The 27,231-nt window shown below is 43.4% G+C and overlaps 1 long non-coding RNA gene across 1 annotated transcript in view; it reads right to left on the bottom strand.

Moving 5' to 3' along the window:
* Nucleotides 1-342: 342 nt before the first annotated feature.
* LOC147020640 (uncharacterized) overlaps nt 343-27,231 on the bottom strand; it is a 44,778-nt gene continuing 17,889 nt past the window's right edge. The window contains exons 3-4 of the long non-coding RNA XR_015061909.1: nt 6,226-6,334; nt 343-5,162 (exon numbers count right to left, since the gene is read on the bottom strand). This is a non-coding gene — a long non-coding RNA (uncharacterized LOC147020640). The remainder of the gene's footprint in view (nt 5,163-6,225; nt 6,335-27,231) is intronic.

The following is a 27,231-nucleotide window of genomic DNA, read 5'->3' as shown; positions in this document are numbered from 1 at the left end:
GCATTAAACTTCTCCTGCATAGATGATGCGAATCATCCTCGTGCATCAAATTTCCTTCCCAGTTGTTGAAAGCAACCAAACCAGTGACTGAAGAACAATAGCACAGACCAGGTTGGATACAGCATTTTGGCAAAAAGGACAATGGAGGGGGGTGGGTAAATCTCTGTCCACACTCACAAACACATCAACGAAAGCAGGGGTGTTTCGAGCATTTTCTTAAAGATGGTTTCCAACACTCTATCCACCTTCGCACAACTAGAACGATCAGAAACAACCACGACACACAGTTAATGCACTTCTGGTTTGAGCACCAACAAGTTCAGAAATGATACCAGAACTGCATTTGGGATTCAGTATTCATTTTATTAACCATCGTTATGTAACACTGTATAAAATACTGCAAACCAGCAAAAATTGCTGCATTTTCATATCATACGATCAATCGTTATAATATCTTATATAATACTGTGGAAGACTACATTGACCTCACACACACACACAGAGATGCATTATTTTAAAGTTTCAAAAGAAACACAAGAAGTTCTGCAATCATGTGACCGAGCAGAAGTTGGAGTTTCAAAAGTGTTCCGCATGGGATCGTTCATTGTGATCGTGTTTCTACACACCACATATCCAATGGGAAGTCAGCACAGGTGGCAGGTGGCTACAAGAACCCCGTGCACATGCAACGTGTAGATGCACAAAGTTTTGCAGAAACAACTTGCTGTAAAACGTTTATCACATGCCAGGGAGATGAGGTGTTGTAGTTGGTGGATACTTGAAGGAAGGTGGTAGGGTTTGGCAGGTGACATTATGTTGACTTCTGCAGCCTCTTCCTCTCAAAAAAAAAACAAGAAGTTTATTAACCTTGAACTTCAAGCAACGAAACATACCTGCTGGTATTTTTTATCATGAAGGGCACACTTGATGATAAATTTGGGGAATTGTTCTCTTACTACCTTTCAACTAAATCAAAACACCAAGTAAGGAGAGAGAGAGAGAGAGAGAGAGAGAGAGAGAGAGAGAGAGAGAGAGAGAGAGAGAGAGAGAGAGAGAGAGAGAGAGAGAGAGAGAGAGAGAGAGAGAGAGAGAGAGAGAGAGAGAGAGAGAGAGAGAGAGAGAGAGAGAGAGAGAGAGAGAGAGAGAGAGAGAGAGAGAGAGAGAGAGAGTCAATTCTTACAGATGCTCCAGTTATTGCAATGAAACTTAGGTTATTACAAATTAAATCAATGATTTACATCATCATGTAGTTTAGTGTGATTATTCATGTGACGTACACCCCACCCCTCCATACATCTTCCACAGGACAGTGAAGAAGCTGACAAAGCTGCCCTTTCCATTTTTGGCAAGGCAAAGCATGCCACGATGGCGTTTCCTCATTTCCATGTTGTTTCATTCCGATCTGCTCTACCTCTCCCATGAACCTCGACCATGTTCATGGAAGAGGTAAGGACTCACTGCCAAGGCATCTCTTGCAAAAGATTGCTTTTATTTAAAATAATCATAATAATAATAATAAAATAAAAAAAGCAATCTTTTGCAAGAGATGCCTTGGGTAGTTTGCCAGCAGGGAGCAACGGCAGGACTTTAGAATTCGACAAAGTACACAATTGCCTGCACTTTTTGAATTGTACCATGGGATCCGTCAACCTCCACAAGAGATTGCGAGCACAAGGTAATGCTCGATTTGTGAATCTCCAGGACGATAGTTTTCTCGTCGGATTGTCTACATCATGGCCAGGTAGGAAAGCACATACCAAGCTTAACGATAAGTATGTTTATATTGAGAAAGCAAACAGTTATAAGTACTGTAATTATAACAGATGTTTATGTTAAAGGGTTAGATGCTGAATACGCTTCCCTTATTCATGTCATATAAACACCCTAGTGCTGGTTATAAAGGGCGAACAAATGAAACAGGGTGTTGTTAACAAATGCACATTGGCAGTGTCACATCATCACCGAGGTGCAGCAGTGTAGCTGATGCATTTGGTCAGGAATTTGTCATTTGTTCATGGTGCAGGCGACAACCCGCCTACTCTTCATGAAGGACACCGTGGGAACTTTAACATCCACCAACTAATGCCGGCAGATGCGACGCTCAATTTAACATCCATCCGATTGACGGCACACACATTGATGAATCACCCTGCCTGCGAAACACAGGGATGACAATTTATAGCTGGGTCGGGATTCGAACCCAGTATAGACCAGCTTGAAGGTGAGTGTGCATACCTCTAGGTACATCCCGCCCCAGACCAGGTGAAGTAGCACGTACTCAAGATGCATTCAAAAACTTCTCGTAGGACTTGAATTTCCCAGCCCCACAAACTTTTGTGCTGTCTTTTCACCCTTGTCACTCCTGCAATTCGTTATTTTTTTTTCTTCCGGATGTGTAATTAGTATCCATCAGACCACACACCGTTGTCTTCCATGGATTACATCTTCAAACCCCGACCAAGGTTTAATCCGCAGCTCCCCCCCCCCTCCCCACTAACTAAACAAAATTAATTAGTGAAAAAATCTATAAAAATAAAAATCGATGTGAAACGTGCTGAAGAATCTGTTATGAGATATACAATCTAGTTTTATTCGGGGTTTGCGATACTACAAAAATGACGTGGCACTGAGTTCGTTATTCCGGTGCGTCCGTTCATTGTCAGTCGATGATTGTTTACGTTGTTATGGTTCCCGGAGGGAGGCAGTCGTTGTTTTTGCTGTCCATGGTGTCCACTTTTTGAAGAGTAATTTCCCCATTGTTTAATTTTTCAGTTTTCAATTATTTAAATTGTTTTAAAATTTTGATTGTTGAATTTTTTTCAGAATTTTCAATTCCGTCATGTTTTCCAATTTTCAATTATTTATTTATTTGTTTTCCCATAAAACTTTCAATTTCCAATTATAAAAATATTATTCAATTTTTTATTATTTAATTTTGCATCATTTTTTTTTATCATTATTTACTTTTTCGTCATTATTTATATTTTGAATTATTATTGCTCCTAGAGGGAAGCATTAAGTGTTTAGTCTCGGTGTCCAGAAGGTCCCTCTGTTTTTTTTGTTTTTTTAAGTGTTTATTTTCATTATGAGGCACAATTTCAAGTGTTAGCAATTGGTTAATGTTACAAGTTGGCTTTTATGGGAACCATCAACAATTTCCGATCGCAGCCCTCTAGTTGTAGTTTGTAAAAGATATCTGGACAGAGAGGGAGAAAGAGAGAGAGTGCCCCCACCCCCAGCACACAAATCCCTGCAAAATGCCTTTTCTTTACATAACTTGATCGATGATTGAAATTATGGCTTTATAACATACATGATATATTTCGGCACAGATATCGGGACATTGTTTTGTGTCCGTCGAAAGAAACTTCTTTTGAGATCTGATGATATTTCTATCAGATCTTATAGAAATCATAGGAGATTTATCTTTGCTTAATGGGGTACCGAGTACTGAAGATAAGATAAAAGAGACAAACATCAACAGAATGACCATACTGGAGGACGAAGGAGGGTCTTAATTAAAGCACAGCTGCATACGTTGCACGGTGCAGTGCAAAGGTCTCGTCAAACAAGGCCAATGAGGCTCGATATCAGCCCGGTCTTGCTGCTCGTGCTGCCGGTCTGTCTCATGGCTATGGTCTAGTGCAGCGGAAGCCCCTCCGCATGGCCTCTTTCTTTCTGAGCCTCGGCATTCGGTAATCTTCGGCTGCGGCTCCGGTAACGTTTGAAGAGGTATCCCAGCAGTAAGCAGAGAAGCACCAACAACAGCGGCACCACCACTAGTATGGGCAGGAGTGACTTGCCCGATGCAGCAGATGTGCAGCCACGTTTGTCAGTGTCCAGTGTGTACCCTGACTTGCAGCCACAGGTATATGACCCCATCGTGTTGTTGCACATTTGGTCACAGGCATGTTCTTCACTCAAGCACTCATTTATATCCATACAGTCAAGGCCGCTGGCGTGAAGCGTGTAACCTGCCGTGCATTCGCAAAAGTATCCGCCATCTTCGTTCACACAAAAGGAAGGACCCTCAGAGCTCTCGCAGTGATTTAATTCCTCGCACTCATTGATGTCTTCGCAAAAGGTGGCGTTGAACTCTTTGTAACCATCCACACAAATACACTCAAAAGATCCAGACTGTTCGTCACATAAAGAGTTTGTGCAAGGATCTGGAAAGCAAGGGTCTTTGTGGTGAACTGGGCGAGAGAGGAGCTCAAGGGATACAGTGTTGAAGGGTCGGGGTCCACGCACCATAGATGTTTGTTTCATTGAAAGAGTGCACAGTGCGCCATGTACTCCAGTCGCATCGCTGCATGGCCGGACCTTCCACGACAGCCTAATCGGTCCAGCTCCGGCTCCACTCCCCAAGCTCAGGCACTGGTCTTCCTTTAAGGAGCAGTTTGGACCAGGGAGGGGCAACAGCGAGTCTGCTGCCTCAAAGATGAGTGAAGGCCAAGTGCCACCCTTGCAGTCCGAACTGGCATCTTTGCGAAGCCCGACCCAGACCTCAAAGCTAATCGATGAGTGATTTCGCACAAAATTGACAACCTGGTTAACCTGAGCAATCATATCGATGCTCACCAGATCACCACCATCAAGGTCGTTGCATTTGTGCTGAGCTACATTCCAAGAAAGCTCATGATCTGATTGCAGGACAGTTAAACAGCTTGTATGGTTGCACAAAAAGGCTGCACCCTCTGCTCTCCAAGTCACAGTCATGCAGACCGAGATAACACGCAAGTACACGAAGACAACCAGAGCCGGCACTTGCATGGTTGCAGCACACCAAGCCTGAACAACTTTAGGAAACTTCCACGGATTTAAAACTGCCCCTCTTGTTTATTGTCTTTCAGCTTCCTTTGAGAACCCCACGAGACTCTGGAAATGACTTTATCTGAATCACGTGTCTGAGCGAGAGCAGCCCCCTTTATTCTCTGTCATTCTCTGGATACTCGAGATACTCGACCGAGACCACATGTATAAACGCAGAGGAATCGCCCACTCACCCGAGTGATGATGTCCCCAAAACGACGTTGGACACTTTCCCCGCAGCTGTTCTTTCGTTTACAACCATTATGATCTCATTCGTGCAGCAATGCGGGCGTCATGGCTGCCCAGCACGCCCCCCGCCACCCTCTACTCCCTTCCTCGTGAAGTAGGGACTGGAAAACGTCAAACAAGGGAATTGTTAATGGAGCTTGGAAAACGACATTCTTCCCTCAACCAAGCATATAGGGGCGATTTTGGGCTTGGGTCGCCATATAAGGAGGGTCCTGCCAGGGAAAGTTGTCAATAAGTTTGATCCAGCTATTCCAGGCCGTGATCTTACAGGCGCCTGGCTGGGTTGGACTTCTGTGATTCCCGCCCATTTCTAATCCAATCTTTTTACTCTTACATGACTCGCCTTTCGAGATAAGGACATAATGTGACCAGGGAGCAAGAGGATTGTCATAATGGAGCATTATAGTTAGGTTGCTCAATTACAGGATAAAGTCTCGAAACACCATTTGTTAGGGCTTTGCCTGTTAAAAACTTTTGCAATATACGGACAATCAGTCTTTCTTTTCCACTCGATATGGCTAAAACTCACAAATTGTTGGTGTTGCCTTCACCTTTTTGTGTTCCCCCAATAGATAGGATTACATAACTGCATTAAAAAATCTATTTGAATTGCTTACATCGAACTCGAGATTTGTGAAAGGGTGAGGGTGGGGGAATCCAAGCTCATTTTTAAAATCAAGTTGTTTCTCATACTTATAGAATATCTGAAACGCTCACCTGTCTAACAGTCATTTGTACCATTGTATCACACCGTAAATTAATACCAGCTGGACTCCAGAGGGCTGCGATTGGAGATGGTTCCCGGTATAGCCAACTCGTAATATTAACCAAATGGTAGCACTTGAAAATCTGCCTCGTAATGAAAACGAACTTTTTGTTTTTTTTCCAAAATATCGAAAAATTAAATAATGGAAAAGTCTATTTCAGGAAAAGAAAAAAGTTGAAAATTGAAACATATTTAAATAATTTTTTTTTAATAATAATTGAAAAGTGCAGGAAAATCAAAATAATTGAAAAATTAAATAATTTTTAAAAATAATGGAAAAATTATTCTTCAACAAGCGGGACAACACAGATACCAAGACTTAAACACTTAATGCCTCCCTCCGGGAACCAGAATTACCATGACGAGGGGGTACAATATGCAATCCGAAAGAAGCACACCTGATATTCTTACTGTGCAGGTAGGCAGGCCAACTCAGGTAGCCAATGTTCAGGCATCGGCTGTCTGTTTCTTTGGTTCCATTCGCTGTGGAATCTGATTCAAATAAAGCTGTTGTGATACAATGCAGGCAGGGGGCGTTGCATCACGGAACGCACTGTCGTACCAAGGAGGCTTTTTTAATAATAAGAAAGATTAAAAAAAAAAACCATGAACTACACATGCACAACAACCCGAAGGCTGAAGTACATGGTCATTCAAACACACATGTCCTAACCCAAAGGGCCAAAATGGATGGTCATACAATTGTTGGACCACTGCTGCAACAACAATGCGAGTGGTGACGTCACGTCCCTGGCCCATGCTGGAGGGGGAGAAGGGAGCGAACTTTATCGCTATAAAATCTTCATGCAATAAATTGTAGTTGTGCATATTGTAGTTTAAAGAGGAGCTCTGCATATCATCCAAGTGATTATATCAGAAGATAGTGAAATTGTACTGTTTCTTGTCTAATATATAAAGAATTAAGCTTCTTTGTGTTTGTTTGTTCATTTATGCATTCAGACCTTGCAAGAACCAGTGCAACCAAACTTTGCATGGCCTCCTCTTTCATCCAGAGGAAGGTCGAGGGCTATGTTTGCATAAAAATTGGAAAAAATTTAAAATTAAGGAACACAGATCAAAAATAATAATAATAATAATAATAAAATCAAATAATTGGCCTTCAGGCCTCGAAGTCTTATGCTGCATTTTTTTTTCTGGCGACATTTTAATTTCTTTTCTTCTGCCTACATTTTAATTTCTTTTCTTCTGCCTACATTTTAATTTCTTTTCTTCTGCCTACATTTTAATTTCTTTTCTTCTGTCTACATTTTAATTTCTTTTCTTCTGTCTACATTTTAATTTCTTTTCTTCTGTCTACATTTTCATTTCTTTTCTTCTGCCTACATTTTAATTTCTTTTCTGCCTGCAACACTGCCTGCATTTTTTTTCCCCAGGAACGATCGAGTAATATGTTTTGTTGTGAAGATCGTACGTTGAATATATATTTAGTGATTTGTTGTCAACAACACAAAGTTAATTATTATCGTTATTACATGTGCACCTGTAATTAAAAAGATTGTTTTACACAAGTTTATAACAACATTCCGTGTTCAGTCCTCGAGTGAATATGTTCTTATAGACTGCCTGGGTTTTTCCCAGGAGCGTTTGAGCAATATGTTTTGTGAAGATCATATGCTGAGGTTGTAGAGATTTGCTGTATTTAAAAAATGAAATTAATAAAAAGAGGTTAAAAGAAGGGAAAGCGGTCCAAGCGCAATTCTGCAACGCCCAAGGTTGGTAATTCTTATGAAAGCATAAGACCACCATTCCCCAATTTGTCATGCAGGAAATATTTAAAAACATATTTCGTTGACATTCCCTGGGAAACGCCGGGTACTTGAACTAGTTTTCGAAAAAGTGTTGTCTTGTCCAACAGGATGGTGTTGAGGTAGCCCCAGCACACTTTACCTTTGAGCTGTAAGTCTGCGAACGATTTCTGACACGACCATAAACTTTTGGATCAGGTGCAGAATGCTGCATCACAAAGTGCGTTCGCATTACTTAGTGAATATTAAATGTCCCACAGGTATCTTTCACGAAGAGTTGGAAAGTTATCTCCAGCCCCCCTGAACAAAGAAAAAATAAGTTACAGTTCCTGCCCAATTCAGCTCCAGTCAAACGCGAGTCTTGACCAGCCGGTTCATGAAAGACTTCGGCCATGAAACCTTTCTGGCGGACCCCACAAGATGGAAATAATTGAGACTGTTAAAGTAGTAGTTGTACCAGAAGTCATATATTAGTAGTAGAAGTAGATTTAGGATTGTGCTCACCTTGCATGGTGTGGAAACTGACTACTGTACTTTGAACTTCTCATCACAGAGAATTAAAAATAAAAAACCAAACGTTGTGCAAAGGTTGCACAGTCAGAAAATTGGAGCCTATGAGCTGGAGCTCATAATGGGGTGGAATTTCCCAGCAGGCCAGCTGGCACAAAAAACAATGTCCCTTTATCTAAAACTAAGCTTCATGCAAAAAAAATCTTGCCTGGACTTAATTTTGTGTTTTTCTTCATTTTCAGTAATCATTATATACAGTTCCAGCCCTGTTTTCCGGACCTCCAAGTATCTGATTGAAGACAAGGGTGAAGGGTCCTCACTCCACAGTGTTCTCTATTGATGGGTCTGGGCAGCCTCCTGGGGGTAGTGGGTGCTCCCTTTTGGTGGGCGAGTAGGTGACAGTAGTTGAGGTGGGGTGGGGGTGAGAAGGGGGAGGTCAGGCACGCAGATGGATTTGGAATTCATGGAGGGCATGATTCTGATTGGCATCGTGGAGCTAACTTGAAGGAACAAGCATGGATGGAGTGGATCTCATAACGAAACGGGGCTCCCCAAAGTCGAGTCAACTGAGTGTGTTGGTGATCAACCCACTACCGCTAGTGGCACCAAGGGGTATAAGCCTGAAGAGGAAGAGGGAGAGCAGAAGCAGATGTCACTTAATAAGCCCAAGGCCAGGGACAAATGCATGAATGGTTATAAATAGTGCAATGGGTGTTGTTTATGGGCGATGCTTGGGTTGGTGGCGACTGTGTGGGGGTCTTTCCTGCTATGAATGCTTGGAGGTGTCTGTTGGGTAAACTGAGAAAATGGTTAACGTTAACATCTTTGCTGGATTTGTCAGAGGGTGGTGGATCGGTTGAAGAGCATCAAATGTGGTGGGTGGGGTGTAGGTGACTTTGGGTGCAGTCGGTGTGAGTGACACGAGAGGTGTGGAGGGTGCAGGCAATGATGGGGTTGTGGAATGTGCTTCTGGCATTGGAGGTGCATAGGGTGTGGGTGCCAGACTGTATGTGATGGGTGAGTTTGCCACTCTCGGTGGGGTGGGTGCGGGTGAGTGTAGGCGAAGTTGAGGATGCAGGCTATGCGAGTAGGGTTACTGCAGTTGAGGGGGTTTCACATGGGAGTGATGGTGTTGGGGCTGCGGTTGGTGTGGTTGGTGTTGGGACTTGGGAGGGCTGTGGGTGCAGGAATTGATGGGAATGCTGGGAGTGTGCACGAGGATTGTCGTGCGGATGATTTTTCAGGTATTCTACCAAGGGGTGGGAGTTAGTGCAGATTTCTGTAGCAGAGCAAAGGATGTTAACCAGTGGTTGAAGAAGTGGTGTAGGGGGAGGGGTTCAGGTTTGTGAATATGTAGTGGGGGGGGGAATCCCTGCATGGTCATGGTGAGTGTATGCATACAGGTGTTAGGGTGCTCAATAGAAGTGGGGGCGGTGAGAATCACGGTTGTTCGAGAGAAATAAATTGGAACTTTTTTAAACTGGAGGCTGAGGATGTGGTTGGAGGGTCAGAGAAGCAGGGGGTGTTTAATGGAAGGGAAAGGTATTTTATACGAATGCCAGGAGCATAAATGGAAAGATGGAAGAGTGGGAAGGTAGTGTAGCTGGCGCGGAATATGACATAGTTGCTGTAAATGAGATCTGGTTTTGAAAGTAATCCAACTCGAGGATGGAAATTAAAGGCTACAGGGTTTATAAGTGTGAGAGTAAAGAGAAAAGGAGAGGAGGTGTGGCAATCTTGGTCAAAGACGGTGTTGTAATGAGAGAAAGGCTCGACATAAAGGAGGGAATTAATGTAGAGGCTTCTGTATAGATTGAGATTAGAGATTGTAAGAATGGTAACATACTTATAGGATTCATTTATAGGGCTCCTGGTGTGAGGGATGAGCAGGAAAGAGGGGAACGTTTTAGAATTCAGAAAGGCACGTGATAAGTGAATAGTTTTGAATAGTGATGGTGGAGAATTTTAATTTGCCAGGAATAGTTTGAGTCCAGCAACAGGGGAAAGGCAGAGTAAATAGCAATTGGATAGGTACCTAGAAGCATTGGCAAGGTTGTGGGTGGCTTGCGTGAGGATGGGTGATGGTTTCTGGAATCAGGTGGAGCACAGGCAAGATGGACCAAAATAGCCTCCTCCTGCACCAAAGTTCATTGATATTACTTGTGAAAAAGGGATGTAAAACTCGAACGGTTGTATTGAAGACAACTTGTTAAAGGTCAACAGCATTGCACAGCTGGAAGTACTTGCTAAGTCTCTGAAATAAAAGAACGCATTTCATTTCCAGAATTCAGCTACAGCCATTCAATTTCAGCTGAATAAACATTTGTTCATATCGACAATTCTCTTTTGGGGCCAACTGCACATTATATAGAGAAAGATGGCATGGGTTTCGAGTCCCTAGGTTCCCCCCCCCCCCTCCCACGTCTTCTCTCGTTTGCAAAGCAAATGCATCATCTTTATTACCGGATACGTGTGCACATTTAACTCGAACCTGGTTGATGCAACATCCTTTAATTTAGCTGTTGACACAGTTGTATTAATGTTGTGGATATGTGACTATTTTGAGATGAATTGTGCACTTTTTGCTGCAAGTATTAAACTTTGCGGAGTTGTTCTATGGGACCCCTTGAATGATTTCGGAGATGGAAATATTGCTGATTATTATTATTTTATGTTCTTGACATTTTGGAGACAAATTCAAAGATGCATGCCAGGGTTATTTTGCACCACTAATGCAATTCATTTCTTGCAACCATGTAGTTACCCCACACACGTGTAGCGAAAAGTGGGGTAAGGCAATTGGTTCACCTCTCTCTGTCTACCAACACCAGTTTATGACCGAGGAACAACTTTATTTCCATTGATTATAACATTTTGAACACGAAACGGAAAGCGAACCTGTAGTTTAACTGTACTTAAGGGGCTGTCACACCTTGACGTTTTAGCCAGCGTATGGCAAGGTCTCAAAATGTATGTAAAACGCTGGCGTACGCTGAACTATTGATGTTTTTTTTAAGTTTTGGGCGTATAATAACGTGTTGGACATATGCATAACGTATTAGTAACTTACACAGAACGTTTTAATCACATATAGATAACTTATGCCAACGAATGCTGAGCGTGTTGTCGGCGTTCACAACCTATGCCCAACGATAGTCTAACTTATGCAGAGCGCGGCAGCATATTGCCGACCATCACGTGGCGTAGGCTATTAATAGGCTGCGGCTCGACAATTAAAATCATAACCGCACTTGACATCGAAGTGTGAAGCCGCTGTCACACCTTGACGTTTTAGCCAGCATATGCCAACGTATGAAAAATTTGCCGAACCAAGCTGGCACACGTCGAAAACGTTATGGGTAAGTTTTGTATACGTTAAGAACAGGCTGGCATACGTCGTAGTACGCTGGCATACGTCGTAGTTTTCTGGCATACGTCGTCATACGCCGAGTAAGTCAAGAAATTTTCAGCATGTTGAAAATTTCTTGACGTATGACACACGTTCCACATTATGACACACGTTCCACATATGCTGGCATAAGTTGTAAGCACGCTACGCGATCGTTGACACACGTCGACACACATTACTCATAAGTCGAAACACGTCAAGGTAATGGTTAGAGTCAGTGTTCCAGACTCCCTGGTTTTTTTGGGGGGGGGGGGTTTTCTTCGGCATGACGGTGATGTTGACACTTAGATTTCTAGTGCGGTTATGATTTAAATCGTTGAGCGGCAGCCTATTAATTATATTATATTATAACCGCACTAGAAATCGAAGTGTCAACATGACCGTCATACCGAAGAAAAAAAGAAAAAAAACCAGGGAGTCTGGAACACTGACGCTAACCATTACCTTGACATGTTTCGACTTTTTTTTTTTTTGTATACCTTTGTCGAGGCTCGTATGAGAGCTAACACACAACTCACAGCAAGGAGGCATGAGACAAGAGGGGCGGGAGTGGAAGGGACAAAACAGTGGGGAACAGACACATTAGGTGAACTGTGGAAGGGAGAGGGATGGGGATGGGATGGGGAACATGGCGAAGAGAAGATGGACATTTCAGGGACTTTCAGGAAGGAAAGCAGGAGAAATGAAGGAAGTGGGCTTGGGTGGATTATCGGGGGTAGAAAAGATCGAGGATTTGGATGGGGGAAGATAAGAGGTGGTGGTGAACAGCTGTTTTGAAAGCCTGGAGGGAAGAATTGGAAAGAATAGAGTGAGGAAGTTTATTCCAAAGGCGGGAAAAAAGAGGAATGAAAGAGTGAAGATGAGCAGTGATTCGTGATTTTGGTAGTTTTACCAGAAGGGGGTTGTTGGCGGACCTTGAGCGCCCTGTGGAAATGTGGTGGGGACAAATCGCAGAGAGAGCAGGGGGGGCAAGGCTGGAGAGGAGTCGGTAGAAGACAGAAAGACCACCGACCAACCTGCGGTGATTGAGTGAGAGGCCTAAAGACTCAGCTTCATTGCGGGAGATGCCGATGATCTTAAATGCCCTGGTTTCGACAGCGTGAAGCCGAGAAAGGTGGGAGGCAGGAGCACCAGCCCAGAGGGGAGAGCAGTACTCCATCAGGCTACGGACAAAAGCTTTGTAAGTGGTCAGGAGCTCAAGAGGGCCGAGGAAGGACTTAGCACGACGGAGGATTCCCAGTCGGCGACGGGCTTTTGAGGCGAGGTTGGAAATGTGACTTTCCCAGGAAAGGTCATGGCAGATAGTGAGACCTAGAAGCTTGAAAGAAAAGACTTCTTCCAGAGGATTGTTGAGAAAGTGGATGGGGGGGTTTTGTAAACGGTCCTTTCAAAGAGACATAGTGAGAGTGTGAGATTTGTCTGGATTGAAAGACATGTTCCACGTGTTGGACCAGTTTGTGATTTTATCCAGATCTGCAGTGAGTGAAGAAGCTGCTGCTTGCCGACTTATGAGTAAATTACAAGTAACGTGTGTCGATGTGCGTCAACGATTGCGTAACGTGCCTACAACACGTTACTCATAGGTTAGAAATAAGTTTCCGGTACGCTAAACATTACCTCGACGTGTTTCGACTTATGAGTAAATTACAAGTAACGTGTGTCGACGTGTGTCAACGATCGCGTGACGTGCCTACAACTTATGGCCAGCATTATGTGGAACGTGTGAGTCATACGCTGGCATACGTCAAAAAATTTCAAGCATGGAAAATTTGTGTAACACCTCGACGTACAAAGACGTATGCCAGCGTACTACAAAAAAAAAGCCAGCGTACTACGACGTATGCCAGCGTGCTCTTAACGTATACAAACTTACCCATAACGTATTCGACGTGTGCCAGCGTTTTAGCCAAATTTTGCATACGTCAGGCATACGCTGGCTAAATCGTCAAGGTGTGACAGGGCCTTTAGGCACTGAATTTGTCCCAATCATGCATGCGCAGAATGGAGTGAGATAATTTTTGTCGTCTATCTGCCAAAATCAAACAAAACAGTCAAACAAAATTGGAAATAATTCCAAACAGGAAGCTTACTGTTTTGAAGGATGTCATAAAGGACACAAACAACAGTCGCGAATAACTAATGTAATGTGTTAAATAAGGTGTTGTAATCGAGGTGGCATCAATGGCGATAAACTTCCCAAATCTTTTTGTTGTACAACCTTTAAAATCGTTATTTTATTTAAATTTAATTACACTACACTGGAGAACACAAATCGACTTTTGGCACTTTCAAAACAATTTAGTTGAGCAGTACTTGCACAAAGTAGTACGGTTCTTTACCTCATCACGACCAACCAAACTTGCCACACGGAAATCACGCCCATGTCCTTGTTTCTCAAGACAGCACGGGATAAGGTAAACTCTAGTGTATTATTAGTAGAGATCAATTTTAAAAGTTGCTGTCGTTTATGTGTTTAACATCCTCATTACAATTCTTGTTTGTTTCCCTATTATTTTCTCCTTTTCTGATATTTTCCTTTCCCAGATGGTAATAACTCCTGAAACCTGACCCTCTCTGTCAAAATTAGATATTCTCACCCCATGTTCTTCCTGACCCCCGACCTTCAGCTGGCCTTGGTGAGAGAGGATAAGACATTAGGTTATCGGTCTTACAAAGAAATGAATATAAGGAATTGTGTATATAAAAGGCAGTGAGTACATGGGTCCGATAAGCATTAGGGAAAAGAACTCAAACTGCAATACGTGTCCACTAGGTGAAAGAGAATGACATAATCATGACAAAAGTTGCAGTGCCATCGACCAGGCCACCCTGAAGCACAGCAAGACATCCCCCCTCCCCCCCCCTTCAACACCCAGACAAAAGGGAAACACAATTGACAACCAATTCGACTATAGCATAAATATTAAATTTATAAAGCACCAGCAACAATTATAATTGAGAGTACATGAATATAATTATTTTATCTTCCACAGTGTCCATATCATACACCATCCTCACCAATAAACTTGGTGGAGGAGATGGTTTCGTCGCCGACAACCCAACCATGGAACAGGTTAGTACAGGCTTACATGGTACCTGTAGCCAGTCACAGATCTAATCTGACCTGACCTGACAGTTTAACTATGTTAAGCAATGAACTACAGTTTTGATACAAATAATGAAATCAACAGAACATTGATCGAGGTATGCCAACCTCCATGGGAATTAAGGAGGTGGTTACATACCTCGATCACTATCTTAATACCCAAGAGATACCTCAATCAATGGTGATATATATCAGATCAAAAGACCGGCATTAATGCATAGGTACATCGTACATGAAGGGTATTGTCTCGCCGACAATACCCTTGCCCCTCCGAATCATTACCCTCATTACCCTCACCGAAGGAGAGGGTATTGTGTCCATTTGTTTGTTTGTTTGTCTGCACAGAACTTTCGTGTTTTTCTCCACAACCACTTGTGGGATAGAACATCACGGCACAGAAGATGGAAATAATTGGTCCAGGTAAAGAGGAGTAGGCTAATAATAGTAGTGATGGTGGTAGTAGTTAGTATGTACTGCTGTGATTAAGTAAACGATGTAATTTTAAGAAAAAAAAAGTGTGGTTTCTACAACGTTAAACCACAACATCTTAAAAGTTTAGGTCCCACATAGCTCTCTTCAGAGTTAAAGGATCATTCATGCCTGCTTCTTCAGAATCACTATTTGTGCTTCATTGCATTGTAGAACTGTTTGACAAACAGATATTTAATCAGGGTCGCTCGTGCTGACTTATTACCTCGACAAGCTGGAATCTTCTAAATATATTTCTGTTTGAGGTCAACAGTGTGAGCCAAATGAAGCTGCTCAGTTTCTGGCCAAGAGAAGCCTTACATTCTGATTCTGATGTGCCATACACTGTTACAGAGTGTCGGTGCTGCCAAAACAGTTTGTTGACATGGGTTACACTGGTGATTTGTCATTGCCTTCCCAGCAGTAGTTGGAGTCTAAAGGTCTAAAAGATCGGCGTCTTTTTCATTGTTATTATGTTGTCTTCTTTCCAAATACATCACTCATCCTATTTGACCTATGACTACTTTTCCCTATGTTGTGGCTTTTTATCACGAACGGCTAACATACAGCTACAACCAGGCTTCAGCCTTCAGCATATCATACACACATTTAGAATTGCTGAGCTCTCAGCCTCAGGTGTGTGCCAAACTGGAATGCTACGAGAACTTTCCACGGAAAAATCGACTGAGAAAAGGAAGCAAGAAAGGTGGTCTTCATCAGCGTGTTCGGAAGTGGGATTCAAGCTGCCATTGCCGATCATAATTATGGGAAATGTTCGTTCATTACAAAACAAAATGGACAAACAAGAAAAAGAGCAATCAGAGATAGCAGACCTCACCAGGACTTGTTTTGTGTGGTTTTTGTGTACTGGTGTGTTACATAATTAAGAACAGACATAACTAGAAAACTGCCACTTTATAACTGCTGGCAGTGATGACCGGGTACCAACACATCCCACTTTGATCGGACACATGACCCTGACCCATGACGTTTATTATTATTTAATTGAATTCAGAATGGGATTAAAATAAATGGAATTCAAATCAAATGGAAAACCAAATACTGTAGGCACAGCACTGCATTGGAGTCATCAGAAGGAACCCGAACAAGCAAAAAGCAAAAATGAAGTCGTGAGGAGTTACCTGGATATGATTCGGGTTTCAACTGTTACTACTCTACCACCACACCCATCCAGGAGCAGCCAAATGAGCCCGATTTAAAAAAGAAAAGAAAAAAAGAACCCAGATCAAAAAAAATTATAAATTCTCCTTGCCAGACCATGCATCTGATCAGGTTTAAATTTAAAACATACCTGTATATTCCCCATCGCTACTAGATCATAATATTGAACTTTCACATCGATTTATGAAGCGGTTCAAGCAAATTATTTTTTAAAGATTTTTGCTCAATCCAATATGGATGCAAGATCATGTGACCTGCCACTTATTCGTGAACACCCTCATATCCCCAAGGCTTGGAGAATATGTGTGTGAAGTTTCCTCTCGATCGATCCAGCCGTTCTGGAGAAGAATATTTTAAAAGTTTTCAGGTAAGTCCAACATGGCTGCCAAAACATGTGACCTATGATGTCATAGGTGGGAACGTTTTGTTCCTCATGGATAGGCAGTCACAGCTGTAAAGTTTTGCCTCAATTTGTTCAGCCATTTCAGAGAATATTTTTGGAGGTTTCTTTTTTCAAAACAAAATGGCTGCCCAACCACGTGACCGATAACGTCATCATTTCTTTTTTCTATTGACCAATTTATCCCAAGATGATCCTCAAAATTTTTCATACTAATTGGATGTAGCATTCTACATTATGCAACAAAGGCACCTATGACGTTCAAAAAATAAAATAAAATAAATAGATTTGCCACATGCTAAGTTTCATTGTTTTTTTTTTCTCTGGAGCAGTTTCGGAGATACAGAGTACCAAATTTTTCCTTTTTCCAATGTGGCTACCACACCACATGTCTTATGCCATCATAATTATCATTAAAACATTCTACATGAGTAGTCGCTCCTATGGTGAAAATTTTGTGTCAATCCGACAGGCGGTTGCAGAGAAAAACACACGTTCTGTGCAAACAAACAAACAAACAAACAAACAAGAAGAAGATGTCATGCAGAGAATAACACTTGCAAAATCCAAAAAACAAATTTGACCTCAAAAATAATTGGTGGTTGAATGCAATGACCAAATATACAACTCCTCTTCAAATTTCAACTGAATGTGATGAAAATTAACAATTTTAGAAAGTCCACCTTAGTTGTTGACATTGGGCCTATGTTGACCTTTTGGTCTACGTTGACGTCAAGAGTAATTGGCTGGTTGAATTCAATGACCTGAAATATAAATCCTCTTCAAATTTCAAGTAAATCGAATGAAAATTGAGGATTTCAGAAATCTCACCAAAGTTGTTGACCTTTGGCCTTTATTGACCTTTTGACCTCAAAAACAATCGGCTTCTTCCTCATGACAAACTCTGCCATGTGGTGAAGTTTCGTGAAGATGGGTTTAAAATTGTGACCTGTAGGCGACAAACAGACAGAATAACAAAATTGACCGACCAATATACTTGAAAAATCTTCGATTTTGCAAGTAACAGACAAACAAAGACACAGACAGACAGACAGACAGACCCAAACGCAATACCCTTTCCTCTGACGAAGGTAACTTGGTGTAAATGTCCAGTTTCTACATGAGTACAGAGAAGCATGCCTTCTATGTTTCACGGAGACCTGGCTTCATTCTGGAAAACTGGAATGTGCAATGGATCTGGAGAACCATCAAACATGAGAAGAAGGTGTAACAATTGGTCAGCAAAGATCAAGTCAGTGAAGGTCAGTGAAGGACAAGGTATGCACACCTGATTATGAATTGCTTGTGGCTCGGCTTCAACCTTATATTTACCGAGGGAACTTGATCAGTTTATTATACTGGTCGTCTACATTCCATCACAAGCCAATGTAACAACAGCAAGTGAATACATCACTTCCAGGGTGAGGCTTTATCACCTGATTCAGCCACAATGATCTTGGGACATTTCAATCAGCGCACATTGGACACCATATTGCAAACAGTTGATCAACATGTACAGCAACATATACGGAATGATGCAACGCTGGATGTAGGCGATACAAACATTCCTCATGCGTGTTCATCGAAGGCTTGTCTCCAGCTGGGAAACTCCGACCACAATAACATTCTTTGCTTCCATCTTATAAGCAGAAACTGAAAATGTGCAAAGCGGTTACCCAGGAACGGCGCGTTTGGAGCATGGATACCACCGAGGAGTTGCGGGCGTGTTTTGATTGCACAGATCGGTGTGTACTCATGGATTCATCTGTGTCAGTGGATGTGAGGGTGAGTTATCTCTGAGTACATCAAGTTCTGTGTTGATTCTGTCATCCCTTATAGAGTTGTTAAAACATATCAGAACGAGAGAGTTTAAAGAACACCTTAACCCACGAAGTCTTGAGATAAAGGACATCTGATAGGAAGGGTCTTTTCAACTCATGCCTTACATTTTGCACTCAACAAACAGCACTAGATGCCACCATGTTTGTCTGAATGCTGAATCTCACAGTTATTCTGTCCTCAGGGCATGAGGTAGTGTAAATATTTTGTCCAAGTTCTGCTAAATGGAAGGGTTTTGAAAGTGCTAAAAAGGCAATTTGTGTTCCACAGTCTTCAAGTATATAATTCAATTGAAATGAAATAAAGAATTTTAAAGGCTGTAGAAAAAAATAACAAATAAATATTTTTTGGGAGGTTTACCGCCATTGATGGACCGTCTTTTAACACCGCCTTGTCGAACATGCAGCATACTGTTACGAATTTGGAAACCATGAGCACTCAACATTCAGGTCCCAAAGATCAGTTATATCGGTAAGTATGTGTTTGTAGTCAGGGTCCCGTCCCTTTGTTTAATGGGTGATTAAATGTTCGTGTGCTGCAGAGTTATTTTGATAGTCAGGGTTTTCTTTGATATTTTCAACTACAATAACAACATCTTCGCCTCGCTCCATCCTGACGCCATAACACTTGTGGTGGGCGGAGTTCAATGAAGGACTTGGCATCTCTCTCGACCAATCAGAGAGATGCGAGCAAGTTTGCCGTCGTTCGGCCAATGGGAGCCAATGCAGGACAATATTACTCATCTTCCTGTTTGAGGAGCAGTCTGCTGTGATGCCCGCCACGCCCCCCCCCCCCTCCCGGTCCAATCAGCGGACTTGGCACCCCTTTTGGCCAATCACAGGGGCAAATTTGCCAATTTTGGCAAATTGTTCATTTGGTCCGGCGCGGCTCTGGTAACTCCGCTCGGTTACGCCGGATCCGAGCCGTTACCTGCGACTCGGATCGGACAGAGTCGGCCGAGGGTGTGGTCCCTCGGTAGTTAGACTGCGTGGGTATTTAGGTATATTGAAATTGGCAATTGACCCTATCCCACGTGGTCGACCTATTGGCAATCTTTGGTCCGATAAGGGACCCGTGACCTTTCGGATTTATCTGAAAGGTACGACCTAAATTCCGGGTGTTCGGTGGAGCCGACTCTACTGCTTCCTCCAGCAGTCATGCTCATCACCGAGACCCGGCCCCACAACAATACGTCTTCATGCCTGTTGTTTGTATCCATTATGAGATTCCAAAAAACAAAGATTCCAATTTGGAATGATTTTCATTTTTTTTTGACTGACAGATAGGCAGACAGACTAAAAAATTAAATTACTCCTCTATGTATGTGCGCTCAGGATGAGATTCCGTACAATTTGTCAAATTCAGACCCAAAGTCCTGTTAAACTGCAGGTTGGTTTTCTGATTCATATTCAGGTTCGTGTTCAAAATATAACATGCAATTGAAACTAAGTTGTTCCTCGATCATAAACTGACATTTGCAGACAGACAGACAGACAAAGTGAACCAATTGATTAAGCCCGTTTTTCGCTTTACGCGTGCGGGGTAAAAACAAGCCATGGATTACCGAGGAGCTGAAGGACTTACTTAAGTAAAAGAGAGAAGCCTTTTTAGATGGAGATCGATCTCAAGTGGAAGCTGTTCAGGAATAAATAGATGGTCGAGATAAATAGACAAAGTTCAAGGCAGATTATAAACTCAAGTTTGCAATTGGAGCTAAAAATGAAATAAATAGTATGCTGCTTGGCAGAAAATGGAGACGATGATTGGATAGAAGGACAAATCACACTCTCACTATGTCTCCCCGAAAGGACCGTTTGGAAAACCCCCCGCATCCACATTCTCAACAACCCTCTGGAAGAAGTCCTTTCTTTCAAGCTTCTGGGTCTCACTATCTGCCATGATCTTTCCTGGGCAAGCCACATTTCCAACCTGGCCTCCAAAGCCAGTCCTATGCAGGTAACTGGGAATCCTCTGTCGTGCAGTCTTCCTCAGCCCACCTGAGCTCCTGACCACATACAAAGCTTTCGTCCACAGCCTGATAGAGTCCTGCTCTCCCCTCTGGGCTGGTGCTCCTGCCTCTCACCTTTCTCGGCTGCACGCTGTGGAAACCAAGGCATTTAGGATCATTGGTATCTCCACGATGAGGCTGAGTCTTTGGGCTTCTCACTCTCTCACCGCAGGAAGGTCGGTGGTCTTTCTGTCTTCTTCCGTCTCCTCTCCAGTCTCACTCCCCCCCCCACCAGCCCCCAACCGCTCTGTCTGCGATTTGTCCCCACCATATTTCTGCAAGGCGCTCAAGGTCCACCAACAACCCTTCTGGGAAAACTATAAAATCACGAATCACTGCTCATCTTCACTCTTTCATTCCTCTTTTTTCCGGCCTTTGGAATAAACTCCCTCACTCTGTTCAATTCCATTCTTCCCTCCAGGCCTTCAAAACAGCTGTTCACCACCACCTCTTATTGTCCCTCATCCAAATCCTTGATCTTTTCTACCCCCGTTAGGTCAGGTCAGGTATGGGAGCATGCGCCAGAGCAGCGCATCACTGCGTCCACTTTCCGCCGGTACTCCAGGGGCCTCCATCTGGCAATCACCCAGGCAGATGCCTGGCCCATCCCCATCTCCTTGAGATGCCCATCAACCTGCTGCAACTATGAGGAATGTGGTCGGCCCATTGGCCTCCTCCACTCACGAGACTCCCTCGCTGAGAGAATCTGGTGAGCAGGATCAGCGTCAGGAAAATGAGCCACATGTCCATACAGCCGCAGCTGATGCTCACGGACTATACAGGTAACAAATCTCATTTGAGTCTCTCTCAGCAACCGCTCGTTGGACACAAAGTCCAATCAGCGATAGCCAAGGATTCTCCGTAGAGATCTGGTACCAAAGGAATTAAGTCTCCATCTCAGATCCTTGGTCAGAGTCCAAGTCTCACATCCATAGAGCAAGACTGGAAGCATAAAGGACCTGAAGACTCGCACATTCGTCCACAGGTACCGGCAGCGCCACACCCCATTATCCAGTGAATCCATGACTCCGCAGGCCTGACCCAGACATCTATTGACCTCTGACTCACAGCCACAGAGACATGAATATGACTGCCAAAGTAAGTGAATCTCTCCACGACCCCAACATCCTCACCACAAACAGGCACAGACAGGACAGCAGCATCCAAGATGTCATTGAAAGCCTGGATCTTAGTTTTGACCCAGGAAACCTGTAATCCCAGTGGCTCCGATTCCTCATTCAGCACCTCGAGGGCCCCCAAAAGGATATCTGAAGTCTCCGCAAAGATGTCGATATCATCTGCGAAATCAAGGTCAGAAATCTTGACATCCTCAAACAATGCACCGCAGTTTGATCTCTCTGACATCCTCCCGAGAATCCAGTCCATACAAGTGCTGAAAGGTGTGGGGGCCAACACCCCTCAGGAACTCCAGTAACAACTGGAAATAAGTCAGAGATGGTACCACCACATCTCATAGCACTCACAGATCGATCAGTCTTGGTGGCACCCCACGAAGACCAAGAATCCTCCAGAGGGCATCCCGATTCACTAAATCGAACGATTACAGAGATCAACATAGGCTGCAAGCAGCCCCTGCCAAAACTCTCATCTGCGTTCAGTGAGGACCCGAAGAGGAAGGAGACAGTCAGTCGTTGACCTCTTTGGTGTAAAGCCTGGATGCTCTGTACGCTGGTGCTCAAGCAGATGGTGGCGAACCCTATCAAGAATTATCCGAGCAAAGACCTTGCCGGCACTGAGAGCAGCGTCACCCCTCAGTAGTTGTTGCAGTCTTGGCGATCATCCTTACCCTTCAACCGGTTCACCGCAGCCTGTGTTTCCACAAGCGATGGTGGACCACAGTTGAGTGGAGGGTCAGCAACAGGGATTGAAACACCCCTGATGTCCAACTCGACAGCTGGTGGATCAGCCTGGTACAACCACTCAAAGTAACCGGCCCAGCGGGCCTTCACTTCGGACTCCTCTGTCAGAGCCTACCACCCTCTGCTCTAACTGCAATACACCGAGGGATGGGCTTGGATGAACGCAATGCGCGAATTCCCCTGTAAGCAGGACGAGAATCCCTTGACCACAGGTGATGCTCTGCCCCCTCACACATCGGCCTCCTTGTCCACCCTTAGCACACGTACAGTTTTACGCCTCAGCTCCCTGAACAGCTCAGCTCTGCCATTCAGCCTGGCCCTGCGACTCTGGTCAATGGTATCCAGTATACCTTGAGAGACAAAATTCTTCTTTGCCCGAAAGTGAGTTCCAAGACATCCACTGGCAAAATCAAGGACGGTGGTCTTGAAGACACTCCACAACTCTTCAGGACCTCCCAAAGCACCCAGATACCCCAACTCCCCACTCAGCCTGTTCGCAAACTCCTCAACTCAGATTCCAAGTCTCCCATCCATAGAGCAAGACTGGAAGCACCAAGGACCTGAAGACTCGAACTTTCGTCCTCCTGCACAGGTGCCGACAGTGCCACACCCCATGATACACTAAATCCATGACTGCCCAGGCCTGACCCAGACGTTTATTGACCCTCTCATCCTTGAGCTTGCCAACATCCAGCCTTGGCTGGGATGGTACCATTGTCCCAGATTTGAGCTGCAACTTCAGAGTTGCTACCACAAGCCGGTGGTCAGTATTGAGGAACTGAGCACTACGGTAGATCCTGCCGTTCTGGATCATCCTCTGGTGACCATCAACGAGCACATGCTCAGATGTCCTTTGCCACACCACAAGCATCGGAATACCAAGTCCAGCGAAGAGTCTGTGGTCGTTGAAACCATGAACCAGCCACCCTAAGTCCATGACTTCTTGCAAAGTCAAGGAACTTGGTGCTTTTCTGGTTCATAGTTCCAGACCCGTGGGGACCAACACACGTCTCGTAACCATCCCTATTAGGTCCAGTCGATGTATTGAAATCCCCAAAGAGTAAAAGAGTATCTCGCCTGGGGCACTGATCAACCACAGACTCGAGTGTGGCATGGAATGCATCCTTCCCAGTGAGATCACTCGCCTCAGTCGAAGCATATTCAGAGACCAAGGAAACAACACCCAAGGAATGATGAATCCTTAGTCTCATAATACAGTCGTTGGTTGGTGTTACCTCAATTATCATTAGAATCAGCTTATTGGACACAGCTGCAGTAACTCATTAGGCATGGTAACCATCAGAGCCATCGATAACTCCGAGCAAACTGTTTTACTCACTAGCTGTCCAGGCCTGACATTCAACCATCGGGGGCAAGAATTTGATATTTGTTCAGGATTTCAGAAATTACTGAACTCCCCTCTTTGTGAAAGACACCGTGGGATCTTTCGCATTCTCCAAACTAATACGAGCAGATGGGCCTCCAGGCTGATGATGCCCATCCAAAGGATGGCACAGTTTGTGATTCAACATACCATATCATGAACCATTTTCATACCATTCCATGAACCAACTACCAGGTTTCTAACAATAGGATATACTGCACATGGTAAATGTACATATTGTTGTAGAAATGGCTCCTGGGGGTTTATGAATGCATAAAATAGAGTAGATATTTCCTTAATGAGTATCTAGATAAGCGTGAAGTAATTAAATACGACCAGGTACACGTGGTTAATTTGTATAGTTTGAAACGTCAAACCTCCACCATTGGCTGTCTCAAAAGCCTCATTCCTGTGAGCCTATGTTTTTAATGTTTTCTTCCTCTATTTTCTGTCTTAAATGTTATTTTTAGTGTCTGACTAGGCCATCTTCTCTCATCTAGGTGGGAAAACATTGTCCTCATTGCGGAACCATGACACCTTGCCAGGTCGGGAGGAGAAAGGGGTTCGCTCCACCCATTGGTTGTGCCACGGACCAATGTTGAGGGGGAGCGGAGGGTCTGTAATCGTCAGCGGTGACGTGGGTGGGTGAGGTTATAAAAGGTGGGGAGTCTCAGCAGCCTGGGGGAGAACTTGTAGGACATGACACTGGAAGGCTGCATAAATTGGCAGCTCAGCAAGCGGAAGCCATCTCCATCCAGCCGACACCTTGCCCACCTCACCCATTCGAGTTTGTCCCATCTCCCATGTTGAGAGCCTCAAGGCAAGCAGCATTATGCAAGCCATGGGTTTTTGCTTTCTGAGATTCAGAATCAAGGACAGATATTGCAGACTTCGACACCTCATCGAGACTGAAGAAGTTTTACAGGAGAAACTTTGTTGAATCATGACTGGAGCTCTGTTTGACTGCCTCCTTGGAATGGCAGCAGACCAGGTGACAGTGACACATGAGTCTGTATTTCACACACACACACACACACACACACACACACACACACACACACACACACACACACATTGTATAAAATTGAGGCGGTTGGGATGACACATTTTTAAAGAAGAAAGCACTTTCAACCAAAAGTAAACTAGATCTACTCTGCTGATTTGAGCAATAAGCAAGAGCAGACCCGGTCTCAGGTGACGTTTTACCTGCTTCATTGCAGGCTTCCTTGGAGACATTCTGAATGGAGAAGATGGATCAGACTCGGCGACGGTTGCTCGAGTGAGATGTGCATGGAAGAAGTTTCGGGAACTGAGTGGCGTGCTGACGAGGAAGGGAGTGTCATTGAAGTTGAAGGGAAAGGTGTATGCCACATGTGTGAGAAGTGCTATGATTTATTGGAGCGAGACATGGGTAATGAACGTAGAGCATCAACGAAGGCAGGAAAGGGTGGAAATGAGAATGGTTCGGTGGAGGTGTGAAATATCGTTAAGAGAGAGGAAGACAAATGATGAATTGCGGGAGATGATGGGAATAGAGCCTGTGATGGATGTTGTGAAGAGAAACAGGTTGAGATGGTTGGGTCATGTGTTGAGGAAGGATGAAAGTGACTGGGAAAGAAGAATGATGGAAATTAATGTAGAAGGAAGTAGAGGATGGGGAAGACCGAGAAAGACTTGGCTAAAGGTGGTGGAAGAAATGCTGTTAGGGGGGTTAACAAGGGGAGGTGCAGGAAATAGGGTAAAGTGGAGAAGATTGTCATGGGGTCCGCAAGGCTAACCCCGCTCTAGCAGGGAAAATGGCCTTTAAAATGCCTGTTGTTGTTCTTGTAGATTGATGAATCTGTGGATTTGAAGGACAACCCTCACTCATGGTGTTTGTATGGTACAGCACAGATGATGACATTGTTAAATAATTTCGATTTTCCGAGCCACTTGGCACCACCACAACCGGTTAAGATATTTTCGAAATGTACAGTTTTTTTTTTCAAGCAGCAAAACCTTCACTGGATGGATTGCTGTGCTGTTTATACTGATGGAATTCCAGCCATGATGGGAAGTCGAGTAGGATTTTGTACGCAAGTGAAAGAGGTCAGCCCTGATGTTGTCATCATTTATTGCTTCTTGCATCGAGATAACTTGGCAAAACTTCACTTCACTCGGTACTGAAAGATGCCATCTAAATTGTGAACTTCATCAAGGTGAGGGCATCAAATTATGGACTCTTCTGTGTTCTGTGTGAAGAAGTGGGATTGGTGCACCAGCACTTGCTTTCACACACATAAGGTCGCTGGCTTTCACGTGGACAAAAGCCTTTCACGTGTTATGTTGCTCAGAACGGAAATTGGAATTTTAAAGAGAGAAGAAGAATTTCTGAGAAAGAAGGCTGTCCGCTTCAATGATGAACCCTCTCTGGCAAAGCTGTCTTACTTAGGTGACATTTTCCAGCACTTGGACAAGTTTAACACTGAAATGCAGTGGTGAAATCGGACCATCACTGATATTGGTGAGATCTCTTCATTCAAAAGGAAATTAGTCCTTTGGCGGGAAAATATGTCAAAGGGAAAAATTTCAGCATTTCCTGGGCTGTGAATGAATTTCTTGAAGATGCAGCAGAGTTATCTATCAAAGTCCTGGTTGAGATTTTCCAAGAACTCTTGGCAGAACTTCAAACGGAAATTGATCGATACTTGCCCAAAAATGTCGATCTTCAGCTGGGTGAGCAATCGATTTGATTTGGACGTCCAAGAAATTGGGAATGATGTTGATGGATGCCAGGAAGAACTTGATCCCAAGTAAAAGCAAGTGCTGCGAGAGAAATTTGCTCAAGTTGCTTGGTCACAGTTCTAGGAGCAGCTGCGGGATGAACCTGTTTTGTCTCATGAGGCAGAGAAAGCTCTCCTTCCTTTTCCAACTACATATCTTTGTGAAGCAGGATTTCTCGTCTGGCTGTAATCAGGACAATACCAAGAATTCGTCTTGACACGCAGCATGACCTGCGCTGTGGCCTCTCCATCAATATTCAGCCAATGATAACTGAGCTGACTGAGTAAATGCAGCATCGAGGGTCGCCACTGAATTTTAAAGGATTTCTAATGTCTTTTTTTTCTTTAACATCTTTTGTTTAAATTAGCTGTTTTTTGCATGTGTCAAATAAACATTTTGTTTGTACGTGATTCAAAGAGAATTATCAGTGGTCCAATGTGCATTCGGATGGTTCAAGACATTGAATTTTAAAAAAAATTGAACTGGAATTTACATCAGATTTCTTTTAATTTAAACAATTAAAATACATAATAATAAAATAAATATAATTATATATATATATATATATATATATATATATATATACATACACACACACACTATGTGTGTATATGTTTATTTACATATATATATATATATATATATATATATATATATATATATATATATATATATATATATATATATAT

Source organism: Eptatretus burgeri, chromosome 9 (genome assembly GCF_056783735.1).
Source record: "Eptatretus burgeri isolate ZD-2024b chromosome 9, Ebu_testis_v1, whole genome shotgun sequence".
NCBI lineage: Eukaryota > Metazoa > Chordata > Myxini > Myxiniformes > Myxinidae > Eptatretus > Eptatretus burgeri.
The sequence above is the reverse complement of the archived record's forward strand: the minus strand, read 5'-3'. Positions and strand labels throughout refer to the sequence as shown.